This window comes from Sciurus carolinensis, chromosome 2 (assembly GCF_902686445.1).
Source record: "Sciurus carolinensis chromosome 2, mSciCar1.2, whole genome shotgun sequence".
Classification (NCBI taxonomy): Eukaryota; Metazoa; Chordata; class Mammalia; order Rodentia; family Sciuridae; genus Sciurus; species Sciurus carolinensis.
In genome coordinates this window covers 26,694,947-26,717,233 of record NC_062214.1, presented here as the reverse complement: position 1 = coordinate 26,717,233, position 22,287 = coordinate 26,694,947, and the positions used below count along the sequence as shown (strand labels likewise).

Genomic DNA, 22,287 nt, shown 5'->3' with positions numbered 1-22,287 from the left:
CAGCCTGTGGAGGAACGAGGTGGACAGCACAGAGGGGTCGGAAGCTCCTGGAGCGTGAGAAGGGGCTGGCTCCCGCACGGCCGGGTCAGGGTGCAGGAAGTAGAGAGGAGGGCCGGGCCTTTTGAGCCTACAGAAAAGTCTTGAGCAGGTTTAAGGTCAAGGTCAAATTTAAGGCTCAAGGTCAGATTTATATTATAAAGGAGGATCCTATGCTAACGGTGCCAAGAACGGATGGGGAAAGGAGGAGGAGAGGTACTGGGAGACCAGGTGAGGGATACTGAGGCTGAGGCTTTAAGGGGGCTGCAGAAGCTACAGTTGGGGAGAGGAGAGAGGAGAGAGGAGAGGAGAGGAAAGGAGAGGAGAGGAGAGGAGAGGAGAGGAGAGGAGAGGAGAGGAGAGGAGAGGAGAGGAGAGGAGATAGGAGAGAGGAGAGGAGAGGAAAGGAGAGGAGAGGAGAGGAGAGGAGATAGGAGAGGAGACAGGAGAGAGGAGAGGAGAGGAGATAGGAGAGGGGAGAGGAGAGAGGAGAGGAGAGGAGAGGAGAGGAGAGGAGATAGGAGAGGAGACAGGAGAGAGGAGAGGAGAGGAGATAGGAGAGGGGAGAGGAGAGAGGAGAGGAGAGGAGAGGAGGGGAGAGGAGAAAGAGGAGAGGAGAGGAGAGAAGAAAGAGGAGAGGAGAGGAGAGGAGAGGAGAGGAGAGGAGAGAGGAGAGAGGAGAGGAGAGGAGAAACGAGACACTGGGGGAGGCCAGTGCCCGGGACCCTGAGAGGTTTGGGGTGACGAACTCTAACCACTGCTGCCCAATGGTCAGCCCTCCCTCTCCCTTAACAGCAGAACCCAGTTTTGTTCTGCTTAAAAGAGACGGACAGACAGACTCCAGCTCCGTGTCCAGAGTGGCGCTGGCAATCCTGGCCTGGGAGCCGCCGGACTCGGCCTTGAGACCCTGGCTGGCCGTCTGCCGAGCCTCCCAGGCTTGGGGCGCCCCAGGGGCTGGAACAGCGCTGGGTTCAGGGCGGGCTTAGCTGGCGCGAGGGCCGCCAGCAGAGGACCTGGAGGGCAGGTGGCGCCAGGCGCCAGCAGGAGGCCCCACAGAGCGCCCTGCCGTCTACCCCGGGGAGCCGGGCACAGCCAGCACAGTAGTGGCAGCCGGGGGACTCAGCTGTCGTCCAGGCACAGGCCGCGGGGCACCACCCTCCTGACCCGAGCACCTGGGTCTCCCATCTATAAGGTGGAGGTGGCACCTGCCTCGCGTGACCTCTGTGTGACCCCCGCACACTCCTGTCCCCAGAGTCTCGGGACACCCTCTTCACTGGCCGTTGCCCACGGAGTGCCCTCTGCCGGGAAAGCCCCCGGAGCCTCTCCTGCCCGCTCCCGGTGCAAGGTCCTGCAGGGGCCCCGGCACACAGCGCCCCGGGGCCTCCCGTCGCTGGAGGCCACAGGCGGTTCACAGCTCCACCGGGGACCACAGCCTTCCCGGGTCGGGTTTCTCAGCCCACACGCCCCTGCGCACACGCTCGCGGCTGGTGAGCTGCACGGGCCCAGCTAGAGGTGCCAATGGCTGCCTCCTGCTCCTCACGGCCAGAGCCCAGCTGCCCAGCACTGCTGCAGCCCGTCCCCCACCTGGCAGGACAGGTCAGCGCGCCTTTCTTAAGGGGCACAATGCCTGCTCCTCGGCTCCCCAGAGGCCCTTAGGTCACAAGGGGGCGGCCCAGGGTGGGGACAGCCGGCTGCAGAGCTTGCTCCAGCCTCACCCATAGCAGGCGCTGTGGTGGTCACGGGGCAGCAGAGGCCAGGGAGGTGGGGAAGCGCCCGACTACCCAGGGTCACAGGAATAAGGCATCGCGGGCAGCTAAGCCCACTTCCTCTCAGGTCAGAGTTCTGTGTGGCTCTGGCGTTACACTTTCCTGGGACCGTCTGCAAAATGAGGCTCTGGAGACCTGTGAACCCTAAGTGCCTCCAGGCGCAGGCCTTCCAACTCTGGCCGGCAGGAGGAACTGAATTCGGAAGCAGGGTCTCTCAGGAAGCCAGACTCTCCCTTAGACACGCTCTCTGTTTCTCAAATTTATTTTTTGCAGTACTGGGGATTGAACCCAGGGGTGAGCAGCACCCCAGCCCTTTTTTAATTTTTTATTTTGAGACAGGGTCTCACTAAGTTGCCCAGCCTGATCTTGAACATGTGATCCTCCTGCCTCGGCCTCCCCAGAGGCTGGGATTACAGGTGTGGGCCATCGTGAGACAATCTCTCAGATTCTCTCCTCAGTTTTTTTTTTTTTTTTCACCCACACATGTCCAATGACTACAACTCCTACAAGGCCCTCCAGGGAAAGTCAGAGAGTGGGGGAAAACAGTCGTACAATTTTTGACCAAGAATTTGTATCCAGAGCAGAAAGGATATTCATACTACTCAGCAGTCCAATCATCTAATTTTTTAAAATGAGCCAAAGCACCAAAGAAGATACATAGATGGCAAACAGGCATATGAAATGATGATCAACGCCATTAATCATTAGGAAAATGCAAATTAAAGCCCTGGAGAGATACCACCCATGCCTGTTGGAATGGCTAAAAATTCAAGCCTGGTTATTCCAAGTGTTGGCAAAGTTGTGGAGGAGCCTGAACCCTTGCAACTGCTGCTGGGAACGTGGAACATACAGACACTGTGGAAACACGTGGGCAGTTTCTTAGAAAGTTAAGTACATATTTACCCAATTATAGCCATTTTACTCCCAGTTATTTACCCACGAAAACAGAAAAATACATGCTGCTTGAAAGGTTATACACAAATAGTCATAGTACTTTTATTTATATTACCTTTAAAAAAAAAACCTGGAAAATAACAAGTGTCTACCAACCAACGAATGGACGAACAAATCATGGTTTATGATTTATCCACACAATGGATTGATACCATTCAGCAATAAAAAGGAAGATACACACAAACACGACTCTCAAAATAATAATGCTAAAGCCAGGCACGGTGGTGCACGCCTGTAATCCCAGTGACGCGGGAGGCCAAGGTGGGAGGATTGCGCGTTTGAGGCCAGTCTCAGTCACTCAATGAGAGCCTGTCTCAAAATAAAAAAAAGGGCTGGGGATGTGGCTCAGTGGTTAAGTGCCCCTCTAGTACCTCAAAACACACACACACACACACACACACACACACACACACTCTGAGTGAAAGAATCAAGAAAGGCACACGCTGCATGATTCCATTTATATAAACTAGAAAAGCAAGGTGGGGCTGGGTGGCTCAGTGGTCGAGTGCCTACCCTGCATGTGCGAGGCCCTGGGTTCAATCCCAGCACCAAAACCAAACAGAAAGGAAGTAACCTTCCACTGTTGTCTGGGAATGAGATGGGAGGGGGCTGGAGAGGGGACGTTCCAAAGGGCCAAGAGGAACCTCTTGGGGACGGTGGCCATGTTCACCATCTAGCGGTGGTGACAGTCTCCTGGGCACACGTGTATGTCAGAACTCACCAACGTGCATACCTTGAACAGTGCAGGGCGTCAGCCCCCCTTCAATAGGGCCAGGAGAGGAAGCGGGACCCACAGCGGCTCTCTCTCCTGGGAACAGCGTGGCGCCGGCCGCTGGCCAGGAGCTGTGACCAGCCCGCGCTAGAATCCCCACCCTCTGGATGGCAAGGCTGAGGAGCGCAGTGGTCGCGACTCCAGCCCCGTGACAAGGACACCCTGGTAGGACACCCGGCCTGTGTGAGCAGCCCAGAGGAGGGAGGGGAAGAAGCGGGGAAGCAGGAGTTGTCTTGGGAAGTCCGGCGCCCGTCGCACGCCATGCACTCTCACACTGTGAAACTGCCACGCGGGCTGCAGGCACCCAGCAGCCTCTAAACGGAGGAGGCCATCTGAAAGGGACACTAAGGCTACTTGTCGTCTTTTTTTTTTTTTGGTACTAGGGATTGAACCCAGAGCCACACCCTAGCCCTTTATATATTTTGAGATAGGGTCTTGCTAAGCTGCTGAGGCCAGCCTCAAACTTCGGCTTGAGATCCTCCTGCCTGGGCCTCCTGAGTAGAGTAGCTAGGACTACAGGCAGGAGCCGCTGAACCCAGCTCAGGCCACTTGTCACACACTTGGCATCTTTCCAGAGTACTTTCCGTGTGACTGGCTTGTGCTGGGCATCAGGGACGCACAGGGAAATCAAACGCCATTTGTGCCCCAGGAACTCGGTGGTAGCGGCCCCCGTGTAGCCTTCCCCAAATCAACCTACACGTCCAGCCATGGGCCCCGCACACCCGGGCAGATTCCCCCCTGCAGCTACGTGAGCCCTTCTCCTGGGCCTGATGCTGATTGTCCCCTTGTCACCTCTTGGGAGGAAGTCTTGGCATGAGCTCCCGAGTCCAGAACCGTCTTTTATCTGTGCTAAGCGGACCTCCGAGCTGAACCCCAGCTGATTTCTCACAGTTGACTACTGAGATCTGAGTCGAGGCTCCAGAATCATGGACATTTGGGGCGGGAAGAATCTGATGTCAAAGGCCAATGTCAGTGTGACCCAGGTTCCAGAACCTTCCTCTCTGCAGGCACCCAGACCTGCCTGAACCCCTCCAGCGAGGAGGGAGCTCATTACCCACCACAGGGGCCCAGGATCTTGGGAAAACAGGAGGTTCTTTCTTTCTTTCTAACCCTAGAAGGAAGGGTGCTGGCATTTATTAAGCACCTACTATATACTAAACTCTGTGCAAGGGACTTTACACATGTGGGGTTTCTTTTTCCTTTTCTTTCTTTCTTTTTTTTTTGTGGTATGGTACTGGGGATCTAAACCTGGGGTCTCTACCACTGAACTAAGTTGGCAGCACTTGTTTTTTTTCTTTTGAGACGGGGTCTCACAAAGTTGCCCAGGTTGGCCTTGAACTTGAGATCCTCCTGCCTCAGCCTCATGAGCTCCTGGGATCACAGGTGTGCGCCCACACAGCTGCCACCTACCTAGGGAAGTTCTGATCTAGTTTCTCACGTCAGCTTTGCTCCTAGGAGGCGGGGATTCCTGGGGATGCCCATTTTACCACTGAGGTAATGGACAGAGAAGTCACCTGCCCATGGTCACAAAGCAAATCCACGGGAGAGGTGGAGAGGGAGGTCAGGGTTCGCCCACCTCTGGCTGTGCCTTCAGCTGGGGCCCACTGGGGAGCAGGGCCAGGGGTCCTCCTCTCTGCCACGGGTGGGATCCTGGTCCCCTCTGCCCCGACAGCTGATCTCCAGGCTTCCTTATGACACTGATCACCCGCGGGTCCTAAGGAGCCAGACCCGTTCGCTCTCAGGCAGGTAAGGAGGGGCGGGGACTCTCTTGCCTGTGACAGCACAGAGCTCAGCATGGGGACTAAGGGCCTGGGCTCCCTGGAGGTGCTGGGGAGTTGGAAGAGGACCCCTGGAAGGTGGCCTGTGAGCTGGACCCTGGGATGGATCAGAATATGCCAGGGAGCAGGTGCCACAGAAAACAGCCCAGGGCGCGGGAACCTAGCAGGAAAACGTGACGGGGCAGAGGGGAGGCCTGCGGGCTGCTGATGCGGGAGGAAGGCGACCACGGTCACCTCGGGACCTGGCTGAAGCCATCAAGCATCAAGATGTCCCTGGGCCGGATTAGCGACCTTGCCCTCAGGAGCCCAGCTAAGAGCAAGGCAGGGAGAACCAGGGGGCCCAGCCTCCTCCCCGGGCGGAACGAGGGTGAGCTGGACAGCGAGCGGCAAAGGGGACCCTGCTCGTCCTCCAGGGGCAGCTGGGGCCCTGGGACGGCCGGCGGCTCGGCTGCTCCCTGGCAGAAGGTCACACTTCCATGTGCCGCCCAGAGTGCAGGACTGAGGGGCGGGGACGCCCCCAAGGAAGCAGCACAGGGGTCCCCGCCCCGCCGTTCCCACGGCCGCTGCCAACACAGTCCCCTCTCCTTTCAGGCAGAACAATCAATCCCTCTCTGGTGGATGAGAAAATGGCCAGAGGGGCAACATGATGTGTCCCAAGTCCCCGGCTAACAAGCGACAGGCCTGGAAACGGGCCAGGCCCGACTCTGAGGCCGGAGCTGCCCTGAGCTGCCAGCGGCTCCCAGGAGACCGGCTCCTCCCGCGGATGCAGCGAGGCTCCGGCCCTGCTCTGTGACCCAAATGTGCGGGGGTGGCCCGGTCACACCCTCCTCCCGCTGGAGCGCAGAGTTCAAGATCTGCCACTTTCCAACAGGAGGATGGAAGGAGGCCACGGACAGAGCAGAGCAGGTGGGGAGGGGGCTCTGGGAGGGACCCGGTTTCCTGTGCCTCCACGTTACCCGGTTCAACAACCAGAGGGACACGAACTGCCCTGAACTGCCCTGTTCTAGCGTTGCCCAGCAGCTGTGCAACCTTGAACTAGTTACTTCCCCTCTCTGAGCCTCAGGGTCCTCATCTGTAAAATGTCGATGACATATGGGCCTCCTTCTCCCCTTTCTCCTCCTCCCCTTCCTCCCGCTCCTCCTCTTCCTCCTCCCTTTCCTCCTCCTCTTCCTCCCCTTCCTCCTCTTCCTCCCCCTTCTCCTCCCCTTTTTCCTCCTCCCCCTCCCCCTCCTCCCCCTCCTCCTCCCCCTCCTTCCCCTTCTCCTCCTCCCCTTCCTCCTCCCCTTCCTCCTCCTCCTCCTCCTCCATCTAGCCTTCCCAGGTCATCCTGACCTAGGCTCCTCTCCTGGGAACAGCAGTGGCATCTGCTGCTGGCATCAGCGGTGACTGGCCCTGCGCTAGAATCCCAGGCCCTCTGGATGGCAAGGCAGACGGGCACAGGGTCAGGACTCCAGCCCATGGCAAGGGTGCTCCTAGGTCATCCAGGCCTGTGTGGGTGGCCAAGAGAGAAGCCAGCTCTCAAGACACATGGGCCTGTTGCTAGGTAGCTTTTATTTGAGAACGTCCTCCCTTGGAAGGTGCCAGAATTTGCCTCCTTTGCTGGAGTTCGCAAGTCCTGGTCTGGGACCTCCAAGGCACGCGGAACCCAGCTCTCTCCTGGGACCGTGCTTCCCGTACCTGCAGACGGTCCCCTTCACGATTCTGTCACTGCAGGCGGGAAGCCACGTCCAGCCCACGGGGATGGGGTACAGGCCCTGCCACTCCCAGGTCCACAGCTCCGGGCCAGTTTCTTCTTCCTAGGAGTCCCGGTTTCCTCGTCTAGAAAAACCCCCTGCCTCACTCAGAAGCACTGTGCCTCACCTTGCGGGGGTGTCCAACAAATGATCACGACTCGTTTGTTTGGAGGTAGCACGGCTTAGAGGAAGGGACACGGTGATGATGCCAACAGACCAGCGCCTAAGCGTACGCTCTGCTGCCCAGCTGCTGTGCGACCTGGAACAAATTACTTCCCCTCTCTGAGCCTCAGGGTCCTCATCTGTAAGCTGTGGATAACGTATGCTACGTGGGCCTAACTGACGTTTGTTCTGTGGTGCTGGGGCTCAAGCCGGGGCCCTACTCTGGTCTTCCCAGTTTCCCCAGCCAGCAACGCCACCACCCTACAGTGAGTGGCTGACACCACGCCGGGCGCTGTATCGACAGCCACGTCTGCCTAAGCCGGCACTCTGGCGGCCAGTACCTGGCACTCAGGAGTCAGCGGCAGCTGTGGCCCACGTTCCTGCCAGGTGGGCACACCAGCTGCCCCTTCCCTCCTGCCAGGCCCCGGGCAGGGACCACGCTGCGGCCGGAGCGGGAAGAATAAGTGGATCCTGATACTCTTTGCGCGCCCCCACCACGGCCAGGATGGAACCGGGCCACCGCAGGAGCCGGATGAACAGATTCCCTGGACCACAGGCACGTAAACGGTCACCTGTGGCTTTAGCCCGAGTCCCAGGAGGCCCCGGAACCATGTCGGTGGTTCCTCGCGCTAGTTAGGAGCCCCCTGTGGTCCTTCGGAAGAATGTGAGCAGCGCTGCCCGTGCAGAGGCCATGCCCGGGGACGGCGGGAGACTGACAGCCTGCAGGCCGGACCCAGCAGCACCCAGCAGAAGGCAGGAGCCAGCACTCCGGCCAGGGGGCGGGAGGTGTGCGCCAGGGAGCCCGTGGTCGGGAGGCCCAGCTCCGAGGGGGCGCAGGAGGGGTCTGGAGGCCTCGGTCCCCGAGATTCAGTCCTGCCGGTGCCCCCAACACAGAGGGGCACAACTACGCCTCTGAGGTCGCGGGCCCAGAAGCAAACAGGCGAAAGCCAACAAACCCCGGCGCCTCGCAGACCAGCCTGCGTGACTCCCTCCTCTGCGGACCCGAGGGCGACTTGCTGAGCACCGCGTGCCCACATCTAAAGCCCACGCCGAGGTCACCACCTCAGGGCTGTCCCGGACATGCTTCATGTTTTATTTACTTTTTAATACGTTTTGCAGCCCTGGGGAGTCCAGCCAGGGCCTGGTGTGCACCAGGCCAGCGCCGCGCCCCAGCCGCGCCCCAGCCCCCCGGGCTTTAATACGTGCGTTGGAACATGCGGCCTTGGTGCCACACTTCTAAAATGAGACGTCACAAACGAATATCTGCATTTCTGTGCTGTCGATCAGAGTGAGGACCCGGCCCGCGTACTCGAGGGCAAGAACGGCGGGGTGGAGCAGGGGCAGGGTAGCCACGGCCTCCTTCCAACACGCATTCCTGGGCAGGCAGCCAGCCCCCGGGGGCCTTTGAAGGACACTGTGGGTGAGGTCCCTGGGGGCTTATGTGCTTTTTAGCAGAAAGACCTCCCAGCGACCTCAGGACATCAACAGCATCATCTCCCCATTCCACAGGTGGTGAGGCAGAGGCTGAAGCCAAAAGGAACCCAAACCCAAGCACCTGACTCCAGAGCCACACAAGGATACTTGCCTGTGGCAAAATGAGCAAAATCAGGACAATGCACGAGCTGGCCTGTTTTGTGGTCCTGGGAACTGAACCCAGGGGTGCTTTACAACTAATCTTGTGAAAGTGCTGAGGTTGGCCTTCAACTTGCGATCCTCCAGTCCCAGCCTCCTGAGCAACTGGGATTATAGATGCGTGCTACCCCACTGTGCCTAGCTTCAGGGTGGGGGGGTGGGGTCATCTGTTTGTTTGTCTGTGGTGTTTAGGATGGAATATGGGAGGCAAGTGCTCTACCCATGAGCTACACCCTCAGCCTGCAGGGAGTTTCTACACAAGAAAAGAAAAAAAACATTCAATTTTGAAGCAGTACCTTTATTTCTGATAGCATGGCCTTTTTGTCTGGGGGAGAGAGGTATTTAAATGCTCTCTCCCTTCCTATATGAGAGCAAAGTGAACTAAGTGTCTTTGAAATGTCCTTCTTCAGCACCATAAGGAGCTGGCCAACCTGGGATGCGTCCCCCCAGGACCTCTGTGAGGTCTAAGTCCAGGAGCCTCGCTCTCTAGTCCTGTCCCCCTGTGACAGCAGACTCTGCACCTCCCGATTCAGCGCATGAAATAAAACGCACAGCAACTGCCTCCGCCGGTCTCTGCATGGTCCTATCTTTGAGCGGGGCTTTGAGGGGGCCTTCCCCTGACCCCGGAGCCCAGCCCTTCTCGCCTCTTGTTACTTTATCTTATTCTTCCTCAAGGGACGGCTACCTGCCTCCTGTCCATCCTTGCACCCCAAAGTGCTTATGGAACCGGAAGAAGAGTTGCGACGGCCAGCCTGAGTGGGAAGGGCCCTTACAGGTCACCAGCTCTGAGCCCCAGAGGTGTGGACGGGCACAAGGCCTGGTCTCAGGTCACCCGGGAGTCGCTGGCAGAGCCAGTGCGAGGGCTCACGCCTCCTGGCTGCTGGTGCTGGACCTCTGCACCGTGCCAGGTTCCTCCCAGACAACTCCGTTTTGGTTGTCTTAGCACCTTGAGGAGAGAGGACAGTGCTGGGCATGTGACAGACACGTCATAAATATCTGTCCACTGGGGATGCAAAGCAGCCGGGGTCACACAGGCCTCCCCTCTTCAAGGGCCTCAGCTCAGTATCACCCGCACCAGGTCTCAGCACCAGCTGCCCATCAGGTGGAGCAGTGGCCCTCAGGCCCACGGTGGCCTAGATGCAGGAGGCGCTCCTGTGGCTGGAGCAGAACCACAACCCCATCGGCCAGAGGGGTGAGCCCAGCCCTGCTGAGTAACCGTGGGTGGGTGGCTGCTTCCGCTCTCCAGGCGTTAGCAGTTTCTCCGGACAGGGGGAAGGAGGGGAGACAGGACCAAGAATTCCCAAGCCTACCGGATGGTCACAGGCACTAGGCAGGCTTTCCAAGAGGAATCAGAGTCCTGCTTCTAAGCCAGATGCAGTGGCCCACACCTGTAATCCCAGAGGCTTGGGAGGCTGAGGCAGGAGGATCGTGAGTTCAAAGCCAGCCTCAGCAAAAGTGAGGACCTAAGCAACTCAGTGAGACCCTGTCCCTAAATAAAATACAAAATAGGGCTGGGATGTGACTCAGTGGTCAAGTGCCCCTGAGTTCAATCCCCAGTACCCGCCTCCCCCCTCCTCCCCACAAAAAAGAAGCCTGCTTCTAGAAGCCTCTAAGGACAGGGAAGATTCTGGTCCACCCAGGACAAATGAATAGTTCAACTGGAACTGTGCCACAGAGTGAGCCTGGATGGTCCCTCAGACTCTGTGGACACCTTTTCGGTTGCTGGGGACAAGAGCTAACAGGTCTCTAGAATGGTCTGGAAATGTCAGGGGCAGGGAGATCCCTATTATCATCATTATTATTCCCAAACTCAATTTGGCATCTCTCCCACGCCTTCCTGGCTCACTGGGTAGGTAGGAAAGACCCTCCCGGGCTTCTCTGCTCCCTGATCACACCCACGTTCATACACCTCATGGCTGAGACTTGTTTTCATGCTGACATGTTTGGGTATCTGTCTCTCCGTTTATGAGAACTTCCAGAAACCAGGGACTGCCTGGGACTCTCTCCTGCGCTCTGTGCTCTTAGCCCAGGGCCAAGTTAATAAACAAAAACAGACACTAACCAGTGCCCAGCAAGGCCACAAGTCCCCTCCAGCCCCTCCACTGGAGTAAGGTCACATTTAAGCCTTTTAGGGCCACTAGAGGCATCCAGCTCACTCGGGACGGGAACACCCACTCTCAGAGGGAGACCGGCTTACAAGGTTACTCGACAATGGGCGGCCTCAGACTCAAAGCAGGCCTTGGAGGCCCAGCCAGCGGCTTTCAGGGTCTACGACAGCCATATCAGCCGGACAGCCCTGGGCGAGCGCGAGTCCCCCTACCCTGGTTCTCTCGCTGGTAAAATTTCACACAGTGTCTGCGGATTGGGAGGGTCTAAGGCGCAAACAATTGACCTGGGTAGGACGGAGCCCGGCAAACAGGGAACACTCAAAAGTGTGTCTGTCCTGGCTGTTGCTTGGACCCAGACACCTTCCCTGGTAGAGGGGCACCCCCGCCCCCCTCAGCCAAGCCCAGCTCGTGCTGAAAACCCTCCAGCCGTGACTCACAGGCCCTTCGGCTGGAGCCAGCAAGCCCTCTGCTGCCAGCACGGTGGAGAAACACCTGATCTCTCATAGCGATCCTCGCTGCCCTCCTGTCCCCACCCCCCACGAGCGTGCCAGGGCACCGTAACTGGCCACAGCAAGGTTGGGACGGGAGAGCAAGTCAGACAGGCCTCGTGTCAGGTGAACAAGGCCACCTCCTCCAGCTGGGCAGCATGTGCACGTCACTTAGTCTAAACCTCGGTTTCCTCATCTTTCCAATAGGCCTAGGTAGGTGGGAGGCTCACCTGAGGTAGGTGTTGGTCTGGGGTTCTACACATAATATCAGGAGGAATAGATAGTTGTTCACATTTATTTTTTAAAGTTCACTTGAAATAATGTCACAACCTAAAGGAGCCTTGACCGTGTAGCCCAGTCCCCAGACCTTGAGAGGGGGCCTGGTTGACCCAAGGTCACATGATGAGGGGGTGGCTGAATGGGACCCCAGGAGTCTCCGGACCTCCTGCTACCTGTCTCGATCCTGGGGCTTGGCTCCCTCCCTGCACACAGCGAGGGCTGGAGTCTCTCTTGCCAGCCCCTCCCTCCACTGTCACGCCTCACACTGGCCAGCACCATCCGAACCCCTCCCGGCCAACACTGCCACCCTCCTAGGCACATCTGCCTCTTTGCCCTCGTCAGAAGCCCTAGAAGAACAGGTCAAATATCTGTTAGCCACTGGCAATGGCGCTGACGACAGTATTAGCAATAATCCTAATAATGACAGTCCTCTTTCCTATGCCACCCACACATTGCAGGATCGAGCCAACCTCGCTGGTGCAGGAACACATTTCCTCAAATTTATTCAGTCCAACACTTACTGAGCACCTACTTGTGCTCAATAGCCCAGAGGCTGGAGACACAGGACAACCAGATGGGGCCTCCGCCAGCAGGAGCCCACAGTGGAACAGGGATTTAGGGCGCGGGGGCCGGGGGCACAATGATTCCCTTTAGCCTAAATGGTGCAGTGGCAGAATCCCCTGTCACCCCGTGGGGAATCCCCCCTTTACCACCCTGTCCAAAGGCACAAAGTATCTATGCAATAAACTGGAGCAAGAAAGGCCAAGTTGGTGGCTGAAAGGACCCTGGAGGGAAGATAAAGAATAGAAAACAGGGGAGCCCCACACTTGACTTCCTGGTCTCAGGGAGAGATTCCAGGGAGGGCAAGGGAGCAGCAGGGACTTCATCTGAAATCTGGAAGCCTTGGTCCCTGTACCCTTACCAGCATTCAAGACCAGATGCTTCTGTTCCCTTGGAACCTCTGCCCAAAGATGCCAGGGTGTTCCAAACCCAGGACTGGTCTACACATGCTTCCATGGGACCATCATTTGCTGGAATGATGTCACAGCCTTGCAGTAGAAATGTCTGCACCTCCTGGCTGCTGCGAGGCCCTCGGCCTGGTGGCCCAACACATGCCAGCATTCATTATCTCCTGGCAGGGACACCATCCTCAGGGATGTGGAGAAGACTGGCAGGGGAGCGGGAGGGGGGCAGAAGACGAAGGCAGCCTCCTCCTCTCTCTCCTAGTCCACCTCCCAGGTCCCAAGTAGCTGGGAACCTACTGTGTGCCAGGCACAGGCACCGTTCCAGGAGCTTCCGGCAGGTACCCCTCTCCCCAGATTACAGATGAGGAAGCCGAAACTTGGGGAAAGGCAGAAACAGCACAGATTGTCACGCCAGGCCTGTCTGACACTTCCAGCGCCAGGGAGCCGCAAGGTCAGGGTTTCACTGGAGAAGTCGGGAGCTGGGAGAGCTTAACCCTGGGAATCCCGATGATTTCACAAACCTAAATTTAAATTGCTTTGGTAGAGGTCCCGCTGGGAGAGCAGCCTGAGTGGTACATTAAGACCCTGCAGACCATTGAATCTAACTCCTGCCTCTGACAGAGGAGCAGACAGACACCCACACCTTAAGAATTTTAAGATGGCTACTTGTCGCCAACTAGCAAGTTCGGGGCCTAGAACCCCAATCTCTAGCACTTTCCTTACCCCACTCCCCTTGCAGAGACCTTCCTTTCTAGGAAGCTCCTCCAGTCCAGCCCAGCCCACACCACCAGAGGGACAGAGAGGGCCCAGGGAACAGGCAGCATGTGACCAGGCCTCTCCTTGAGGCTGCAGGGCTGGGGCAGGGTATCTGGGGCTTCCCAGCGGGAAGCTGTTGCCCACGCCCCGCTCCTTCCTGGGATTGGGGGAGAAAGCAGGCATCCCACGGAAGCTCAAGGGAGACAGGCTCGGGTCGCCCTCTCTAGGGGTCATGGACAGTTTTCTCAGACACCGCAGAGCGCTGAGCCTTCTCAGCGGGAAAGAGGGGAAAGAAGCAGTCGTGGGCACTTGACCTTGGAGTAGGTGTGGGGTTCCGTCCTTCTCCCGCCCCCAGGTCCCCTTGCTCCTCCTCCAGGAAGGAAAAAAGAAAAGCTTGCATGTTGCCAAGTACCAGAAGAGGAAGGCAAATGGGAACGGGGAGCGGGCGCTCCCCGCGGCCCCCCAGTGCCGCCCACCTTGGGCATCCCCCTGCCGCACTCGGCATCCTCTCGTCAATCTCACGGCTGGGGTGGGGACGCTGAGGAAGACGCGGGGGAGCGAAGGGAGGGCAGGAATGAGTCACGATGACCCCCTCGGCTGGTGCCCCCGAGGGATCTGCCGCAGCGCGCGGTCCGGGCCCCGGCGGAGCAGCGCGGCCCCTCCCGCCCGGCCGCGGCCTCCTTACCTGAGTCCACTCGCCCTCCGCAGTCCCGCCGCCCGCGCCGCTCCGGCCCGGCTTGGCGCAGCGCCTCTGCAGTCGCCGCTGCAGCCGCCTGGCCCGATCAGCAACCTGCGGCGGTGGGGGAGAGAGACGGACAGCGCGCGTGAGCGCGGGCGGGGACACCCGGGCCGCCGAGCCCCGGCCGCGGACGGCCGGGCCGCCCTGGCCCGAGGGCTCGGGGCGCAGGCTGCCCGCCGCGGGCTCCGTGCGCGCTCCCTCCGCGCCGCCCCCACCCCTGGCACTTGGCACTCTGGGGTGCGGCGGGCGCGGCTGGGCGGTGGGCCCGGAGGTCCCGGGGGCCTTGTCATCACCTGCCGAGGCTTCCATGGCGTGGGCTGCCCTGCCCGGCCGCCGACTCGCGCTCCCGAGCCCCTGCAGGAGGCGGCTGGCCGGGTGCTGGCCGGGGCTGGGGCTGCCGGGAGGGAGGGAGCGAGGAGGGAGGGAGAGGTGGATGCAGGGGACCAGCCAGTCGGCGGCTCGCCGGCAGCTGCGTAAGCGGCCCGTCTTCACTTTCCTTCTTAAAGAGATAGTTGATCTGCGGTTCCCGAGGGCCCAGGAGGAGGGACGCCAGCGCACCGGGAGGGGCTCCTCTCCCACGCACACGCCCGCCAGTCCGCAGAGCCGGGCGGTGGGGCGTGGCGGACAGCGCGCTGGGCCACGGCAGTGCACGTGACCCTGGGCAAGTCGCTTCGCCCGTGGGGCCTCCACTTTCTCATCCGTAACCTGGGATGGTGACACCAATCCCACTCCCTGGCGCGTGGGCTCATGTGAAGCAGTAATTTGATCTGAACGCCCTTAGGAATATTCTTCACTCCCCAGACCAAGTCTGAGTATTTAACGTGATCAACACTTGGACTTCTAAGAAAATAATAACAGAAACAAATTTCTGAGGGCAGAAACGTCTTCCTTTGAAAGATTAAAATAATGATCATGGTACAAAGGAAAGCAATCGCAACCTGACATCTTCATTTGGGGTCTTTCTCTTCTGTCTTCCCCAACAAAGGGATTGGGAAAAAGTCCAGGAAACTGGATTTCCACTTTCCATGTCTAACCCTTCCACTCCAGCCATGTAACTTTAGATAACTCACTCCCTGGGCCTGATTCCTCATCTGCTGCACGTGTGGGAAGGGGGCTGCGGTGGAGAGGGGCTCCCTCTTTCCGAAAAAGCGCTATCTGATCAGCCATTCTCTGCTCAAAACCAACCCGTGCTTTTTTGAATCACCTCTGCCATCTGCCCTGTCTTGCCCCACCCCTCCGACTTCACCTTGCGTGGCTCTGCCCGTCACTCACTTCGCTTACTAGTTGTTACACTAGAATGTACACTTCATGAGGGAAGGAAATTTTCTTCCCTTGCTATATCCCCAGTGCCTAGAACAGTACCTAACACAAAGCAAGTGCTCAATAAATATTGACTGAATGAACAAGAGAGCAGGCACGCATTCTTCCAGGCCCGAGATGTCTATGAGAATGCTCGGCTAGACGTCATGCTGGAGGTCTTGATGTCTAGAGTCTCTGAAGTCTTTAAGTCTCTGTCTACTATTGCTAAGGCTGAACTTGGTACTCTCTCCTCTCCAAGCTGACTTTTCCAAGAGAAGAACCTATAAAGTAACTTCGCCAACTTATTCATGACTCTGCAATATTGGCCTGGTGAGAAACAGCTAATATTTATAATGTACATGAAGAAATCATTATTTATAAATTTTCTGTTACTTTTCAAAGCTGAATCTTTTTCTATCGCTCTATGTAGCAGCAAATGCAGTTTTTGTTTTTGTCTTGTCTTGCAATAAATGCATGTAAATTTTTGGCATTAGCTATATTTTCCCCTCTATTCAGTTACACTGAATTTTCCCATCAGGTGGTCATTATCGTGTCATTGTGGAAAAACATGGCAGTGAAATTGGAGCAGGAATAGAAATTGTAGTTGAAAAAGCCATATGAAATGTTGAGGCCCGCTGTCCACAAAGCCTAGTGCTGTTTTAACCAGTTAGTGGATGAAAATTTTTAGCAGTCAGAACACCCACCTAAGTTATATAAGTGACTTCTTTACACTTGAAATAAAACCAAAAGAAATCATGTAATCACTGGGATTAGCAGGAGAAATTTTCCGAGTTCGTCATTCAAATATTTTTTTATCTTTCCCCCATGTTTTATTTTGCTTGGTAGTTAGAAGACTACATTTCCCAGAAATCTCCACTAGGAACATCTCCAAAACAGGCGACTTCTCCACCCCCATTATTTCCATCTGGAATGGTGTCTGCTAGTAAAGAATTCTCCTGAGCATCAGACAGCAGGTGACTGAGAAGAGACTCAGTGTGTACTTATAATATCAATTGCAATGAATGAGGATTGTAAGTATAAAACAATAAGTATAAAATCATTCCGAAGAAGTCAGGAATTTTGTTTTGAGGTTATTGAGAAATAGTTAAATTTCTGTTAGTTTCAAAAGCAATTTTGATTCCAGTTCTGGGTAAGTGTACTCTTCCCACTGAACACAGCAACAAAACTGAACAAAATACCAGGGGCAGCTACTTGAGGATTCTGAGGAGAAAATACTAGCAGGCCAAATGGGGAAAGCCAAAATTTGATGAACTGCTGAGCTGGTGGTGAATTTACCACTTTTGTTTCCTCTGATCTCTCCCAGACTGGACTCAAGACAGACCAAAACCGGGAATCATCACAGAGAAAGCTCACAAATGATCCCCCTGGTTCTGACTGGAGGCTCGGAAAGGAGGCTTCTGATTCTCAGAGTAAGTGGGGGAAATACATTTTTCTTTTCTTTTCAAATCTTTTCTCCAGTTTCTCACACCCCAGTCTCCAGGTAATCCTTTGGCAGCAGGAATACACAGGTACCTAAAACTCAGAAGGAGAAGAAACTTCTCCAATCAGAGTAGCTGTGCTCCTGAGGGAGGATGAGCCCTGCTGTTTTGCATCTTTTTCTGGCTCCAGATGCAGGGACAATGACTGTGGGAAGCAGGCAGCAAAGCAGAGCAGAGCAAATAAGGCTCCACTTTCCAACTTTCTGAGGAACCCTAAAGAAGATAAGCCAAATGATACCAATGTCATAGTTTTCAGTTACTACTAAAAATTAAAATCTAAGAATATACTCTTTGAGAAAGCAATCAGAGAAAACTGAGGCACTAACTGTAGGAGAGTCATGCTTTTGAGTCATTGCAGATTTCTCATCAGAAACCCCAGAGGACAGGGGAAAACAGAACGACTTTATGTCTTTCAAAAGAAAGGAGACCCCAACCCACACCAGGCAGACATCCTCCAGGAACCAAAGTGAAATAAAGACTTTCTCAGATAAAGAAAAACTAAGACGTCACGTCGAAAAGGAAACTTGGAATGCCAAAAAGGAAGCAAAGGCATTAAAAAATGGTAAATATCTGAGTGAATTTAATATACTATTCTCCCCTTGAATTCTTTAAAATGTTGGACAGTTGAAATTGTTGAAAGGCAACAATTGTATCATTGTTTAATGGGCTTTTAGTGTCTTTAAGCTATATAATAAGACAAATACTTATAAAAGAAACCTCTATGGTGTAAGGTTTCTACACTCAAAGTGGTAAAATACCAATTCTAGGTTGAGTATGAGACGTTAAGGATGTATTTGTAATCCCTAGAGCAGCTATTCAAAATTTTTACTTTAAAAATATGCAGTAAAAACACAACAGATAAATTAAAATGGAATTCTAAAAAAGAGTTCAAATATTTCAAAAAGGCAAGAAAGGGGGAAACAGGCATGAAAATAAAGGGAACAAATGGTGAACAAAATATAAAATGGCAGACCTGAATGCAAACCTGGAAGTAAGTGATCGAAACACACCAATGAAGACGGAGTCATCGGAATGGATCAGCATGACTTTATTACTGTAATTTACAAGAAATTCATTTTAAATACAATGACAGAGGTAGATTAAAAGTAAAATCTGAAAAAAATATACATGTACCATGTAAACCTAATCAAGGGAAAGGAGGAATGGCTCTTAATACTAGAAATGCCATTACTGTAAGAAAACTAGACTTCAAGGCAAAAAAATTACCAGGGATAATCATTACATGATAAATAAAAAGGTCAGTTAATCAAGAAGATATAAAAATTGTACGTACGATAATCCATTTACAACAATAATTGTGAATGTCTGTGTGACACGGCGTAAGACGGCCGCTGGGTAAGCATCTGCCCTGTTGGGAGGCCGAAAGGAGAAATGAACGCACTCACAGCCATCGCTGGGGACACAAATACTCCTTTCCTCAGGAATCGGCAGAATGAATAGAAAATAAGCAAGATAAGAATTGAACAACAAGGTCCAGCTGACATTTATTGACACTCACCTAAAAATTAAGACTATATTCTTTTTAAGTACTCATGGAACATTCACCCAGACAGATCATAAATTCATACATAAAACAACCCTTAACAAAGTTAAAAGAATCAAAATCATTTAAAGTATGTTCTCTGAACATAAAGGAATTAGACAAAATTCATTCATGAAAAATAGCAGGAAATCTCTCTTGGAAATTCAACAACATCCTTCTAAATAATTCACAGGACAAATAGGAAGTCACAAGGGAAATTAGAAAATATTTTGAACTGAACAAAAGCAGAAGTACAATATATCAAAATATGTGATACAGTTAAAGCAGTGTTTGAAGGAAATGTATAGCATTGTATATTTACATTAGAAAAGAAGAAAGAGCATAATCAATTATCCATACTTCTGCCTCCATAAAACTAGAAAGATAAGAGCAAAAGAAACCCAGAGCAAGCCAAAGGAAAAAAAGTAATAAATAAAGGAGCAGAAATCAATGAAATCAAAAACAGAAAAACACGAGAAGATAAATCCAAAACACCAAGAAGGCTGGGTGTGGTAGGGCACATCTGTAATCCCAGCAGCTCAGGAGCCTGAGGCAGGAGGATCTCAAGCTCAGAGCCAGCCTCAGCAACTTAGCAAGACCCTATCTGTAAATAAAATATAAAAAGGGCTGGGGATGTGGCTCAGTGCACCTCTGAAATGAAAGAGGGGTTATTACTGTGAACCTCATAGATATTAAAAGAATAATAAAGGAATATATATTTTTTAGTTGTAGATGGACACAATTATCTTTATTTATTTTTATGTGGTGCTGAGGATGGAACCCAGTGCCTCACATGTGCTAGGTAAGCGCTCTGCCAGTGAGCCACCACCCCAGCCCATAAAGGAATACTTGAAACAACTCTGCATACACAATCTCACCAAGGTAGATGAAACAGAATGATTCTTTGAAACTACAGTACCAAATGCTCCCAAAACGAAATAGACAACTGATAGTTTTACAACTATTTAAAAAAGCGATTCATATTTTGAAATCTTCCAAAATAGAAATCTCCAGATCCAGGTGGTTTTATGGTGTGAACTCTACCAAACATTGAAAGAAGAATAACACAAATCTTCAGTCTTTTGCAGAGAATGAGAATAGGAAGAAATGCTTTCCAAATTATTTTATGATACCCAAACCAGAGAAAGATGACAAGAAAAAATATAAACCATTATGTCTTATGAACAAAAACCCTCAACAAAATATTATCCAATCCCACATAAAAAAGATGTTCTTCATCACTATAGAAATGCAAATCAAAATCATAAGATACCACTTCATACTCACTACTGTGGCCATGATAGAAATGAGGGACAATAACAAGTCTTGACGAAGACATAGGGAAATTGGAATTCTCATACATTGCTGGTAGGTGTGTAAAATGGTGTAGCTCTTTGGAAAACGATTTGATAGTTCCTCAAAAATGCAAACATAAATTTACTGTGTAGCACAGCAATTATTCTACTATGTATATAATCAAGAAAAATAAAAATACACATACACAAAAACTTATGCACTAATGTCCATAGCAGCATTGTTCATAATAATCAAAAGTGGAAACAACTCACGTGTCCATCAACTGATGACTGGATAAACAATGTGATATACCCATATGGTGGAATATTATTTGGGCACAAAAAGAAATAAAGGTAAGTCCTACAATATGGATAAACCTTGAAAATGAAAGGAGCCAGACACAAAAGCATAAATGTTAATATTGTATGATTCCATTTATATAAGTGTATGAAATAACCAAATTGTTAGAGAGTGGATTAGTGTTGCCACGGGCTGTGGAGGGTAAAGAAGGGAACTGGTAGTTATTGCTAATGAGTATGAGGTCTCAAATTGGGCTGATGAAAGTGTTTTAAAATTAGATAATGATTATAGTTGCATAACACTGTGACTATACTAAAAACCACAGAATTGAATACTTTAAAAGGGTTGATTTTATGGTATGTGAATTATATCTAAATAAAGCTGTTAAGAGTATATTAGCAAATCCAATACAGCATACAAAAAAGGAATACTGCACAATGACCAGCGGAGTTTATTCCAGAAATGCAAAATGGGTTAAAAAAGTCCATCAGTATATACTACCATTTTAACAGCCCGAAAAGGAAAAACCTCATGATCCAATCAATTAATGAGAAAAGCATTTGACAAAATTCAGTATCCATTCATAATAGAATCTCTCAGCAAACTAGGAACGGAAAGGAATATCCTTGTTATGATTCAGATGCCGTCCAAAGGTTCATGTGCTGGAAGGTCGGCTCAGCCTGGCAGTACTGAGGTGACAGAACTTTTAAAAGGTGGATAGAGGTTAAGTTATTGTGAGCACAGACCTTGACTAGTTCCTGCAAGAAGAAACTGTTCTAAAAAGAGCAAGCTTGGACTCTGGATTGCCCTTGCTTCCTGATGACCACATGAGCCCTCTTTCTGGCACATATGCCAGCCATGATGCCATCCTCCATGTTGTGATGTAGCCCAGGAGGCCCTCGCCAGAGGCGCAGCACATGCGGCTGCCTAACTTTTGCCCTCCACCCTCTAAAGTTGTGAGTTAAATACACCCCTTTTCTTTTTTAAGTACCCAGTATCATTGTTGCAGCAATAGAAAGCAGACTAATACAATCCCCAATCTGATCGATACAAATTACTCCCCACTAAAAACACAAATGACAAACTCTACCCTCAAATATAGTTAACGTCATATTTTGAGTGAAATAGTTGACACTTATCTTCTAAGACTTAGAATGATACAAAGATACCTAGTCTCACTGTTCCTGTTCAACCTCGTGTTGGTGTTCTAGCCAGTGCTACAGGGTAAGAAAAAGAAAAGACATACAGAATGCAAAGGAAGAAGTAAAACTGTTCCTTTTAGTAGATAAAATGGTTGTCTGTGTAGAAAATATGAAAGGCTACACAAAAACAAAACCACCTAGAACTAATTTGTGAGCTCAACCAAGTCTCCGGATTTTAAGTTAACCCAGGAAAGTCAATTGTACTACTGACAAAATTATAGCAATGAAGAACAGCTCAGTGGTAGCCAGTGGCTAAGGGGAAGAGCAGGGAGGGAGATAACTGGCAAATAAAAGGCAGCACAAATGATCCTCGGGATCGGATTATTCTGCTCCTTTACTACAGTGGTGTTCATACAAAGCTACACATGTGAAAACATTGCATGGAACTAAATACACACACAAATGAGTACATGGAAAACTGGCAAGATCTGAATAAGGCTGGTGGACTATAGCAATGTCAAATTCCTGCTTGTGATGTTACACTAAAGCTGTTCCCGTTGGGAGAAACTGTTTCCTCCTCATTGTGATGATGGTTATAGTCTCTCTGTATTTCTTACAATTGTTATGTGAATCTACGATTATCTGAAAATATCAAGTAAATTAGAACTCTCATTCATTACTAGTGGGAATGAAAAATCCTACATCCGCTCTGGAAAATAACTTGGTAATGTATTAGAAAGTCAAATATACCACCTGACCCAGCAATCACACTCCTAGGGAAATCAAAACTTATATTCACACAAAAATTGTACACAAATGCATGTAGTTCTATTTATAATTATAAAAACTGGAAACAAGTTAAATATCCTTTAATGGGTACATGCATAAATAAACTGGCATATCCAGACAAACAGAATACTAGTTAGAAATAAAAAGGAACAAACTACTGATGCCTGTGCCAACTTGGGTGAATCTCAGAGATGTGATATTGAATGAAAAAAAAAAAAAAAAAAAAAAAACAGTCTCCAAAGGTTACACAC

The 22,287-nt window shown here is 51.9% G+C and overlaps 1 protein-coding gene across 7 annotated transcripts in view; it reads right to left on the bottom strand.

Moving 5' to 3' along the window:
- Positions 1-14,655, bottom strand: part of Snph (syntaphilin) — a 40,081-nt gene extending 25,426 nt beyond the window's left edge. For 3 of the 7 annotated variants that reach the window (XM_047541455.1, XM_047541454.1, XM_047541456.1), the window contains exons 1-2: positions 14,462-14,655; positions 14,115-14,219 (exon numbers count right to left, since the gene is read on the bottom strand). The gene's annotated coding sequence lies outside the window, so the exon portion shown is untranslated. Of the gene's footprint in view, positions 1-14,114; positions 14,357-14,461 lie in introns of those variants that run through there. The other 4 variants (XM_047541459.1, XM_047541458.1, XM_047541460.1 and 1 more) reach the window with 4 other exon arrangements.
- Between the last annotated feature and the right edge of the window lie 7,632 nt (positions 14,656-22,287).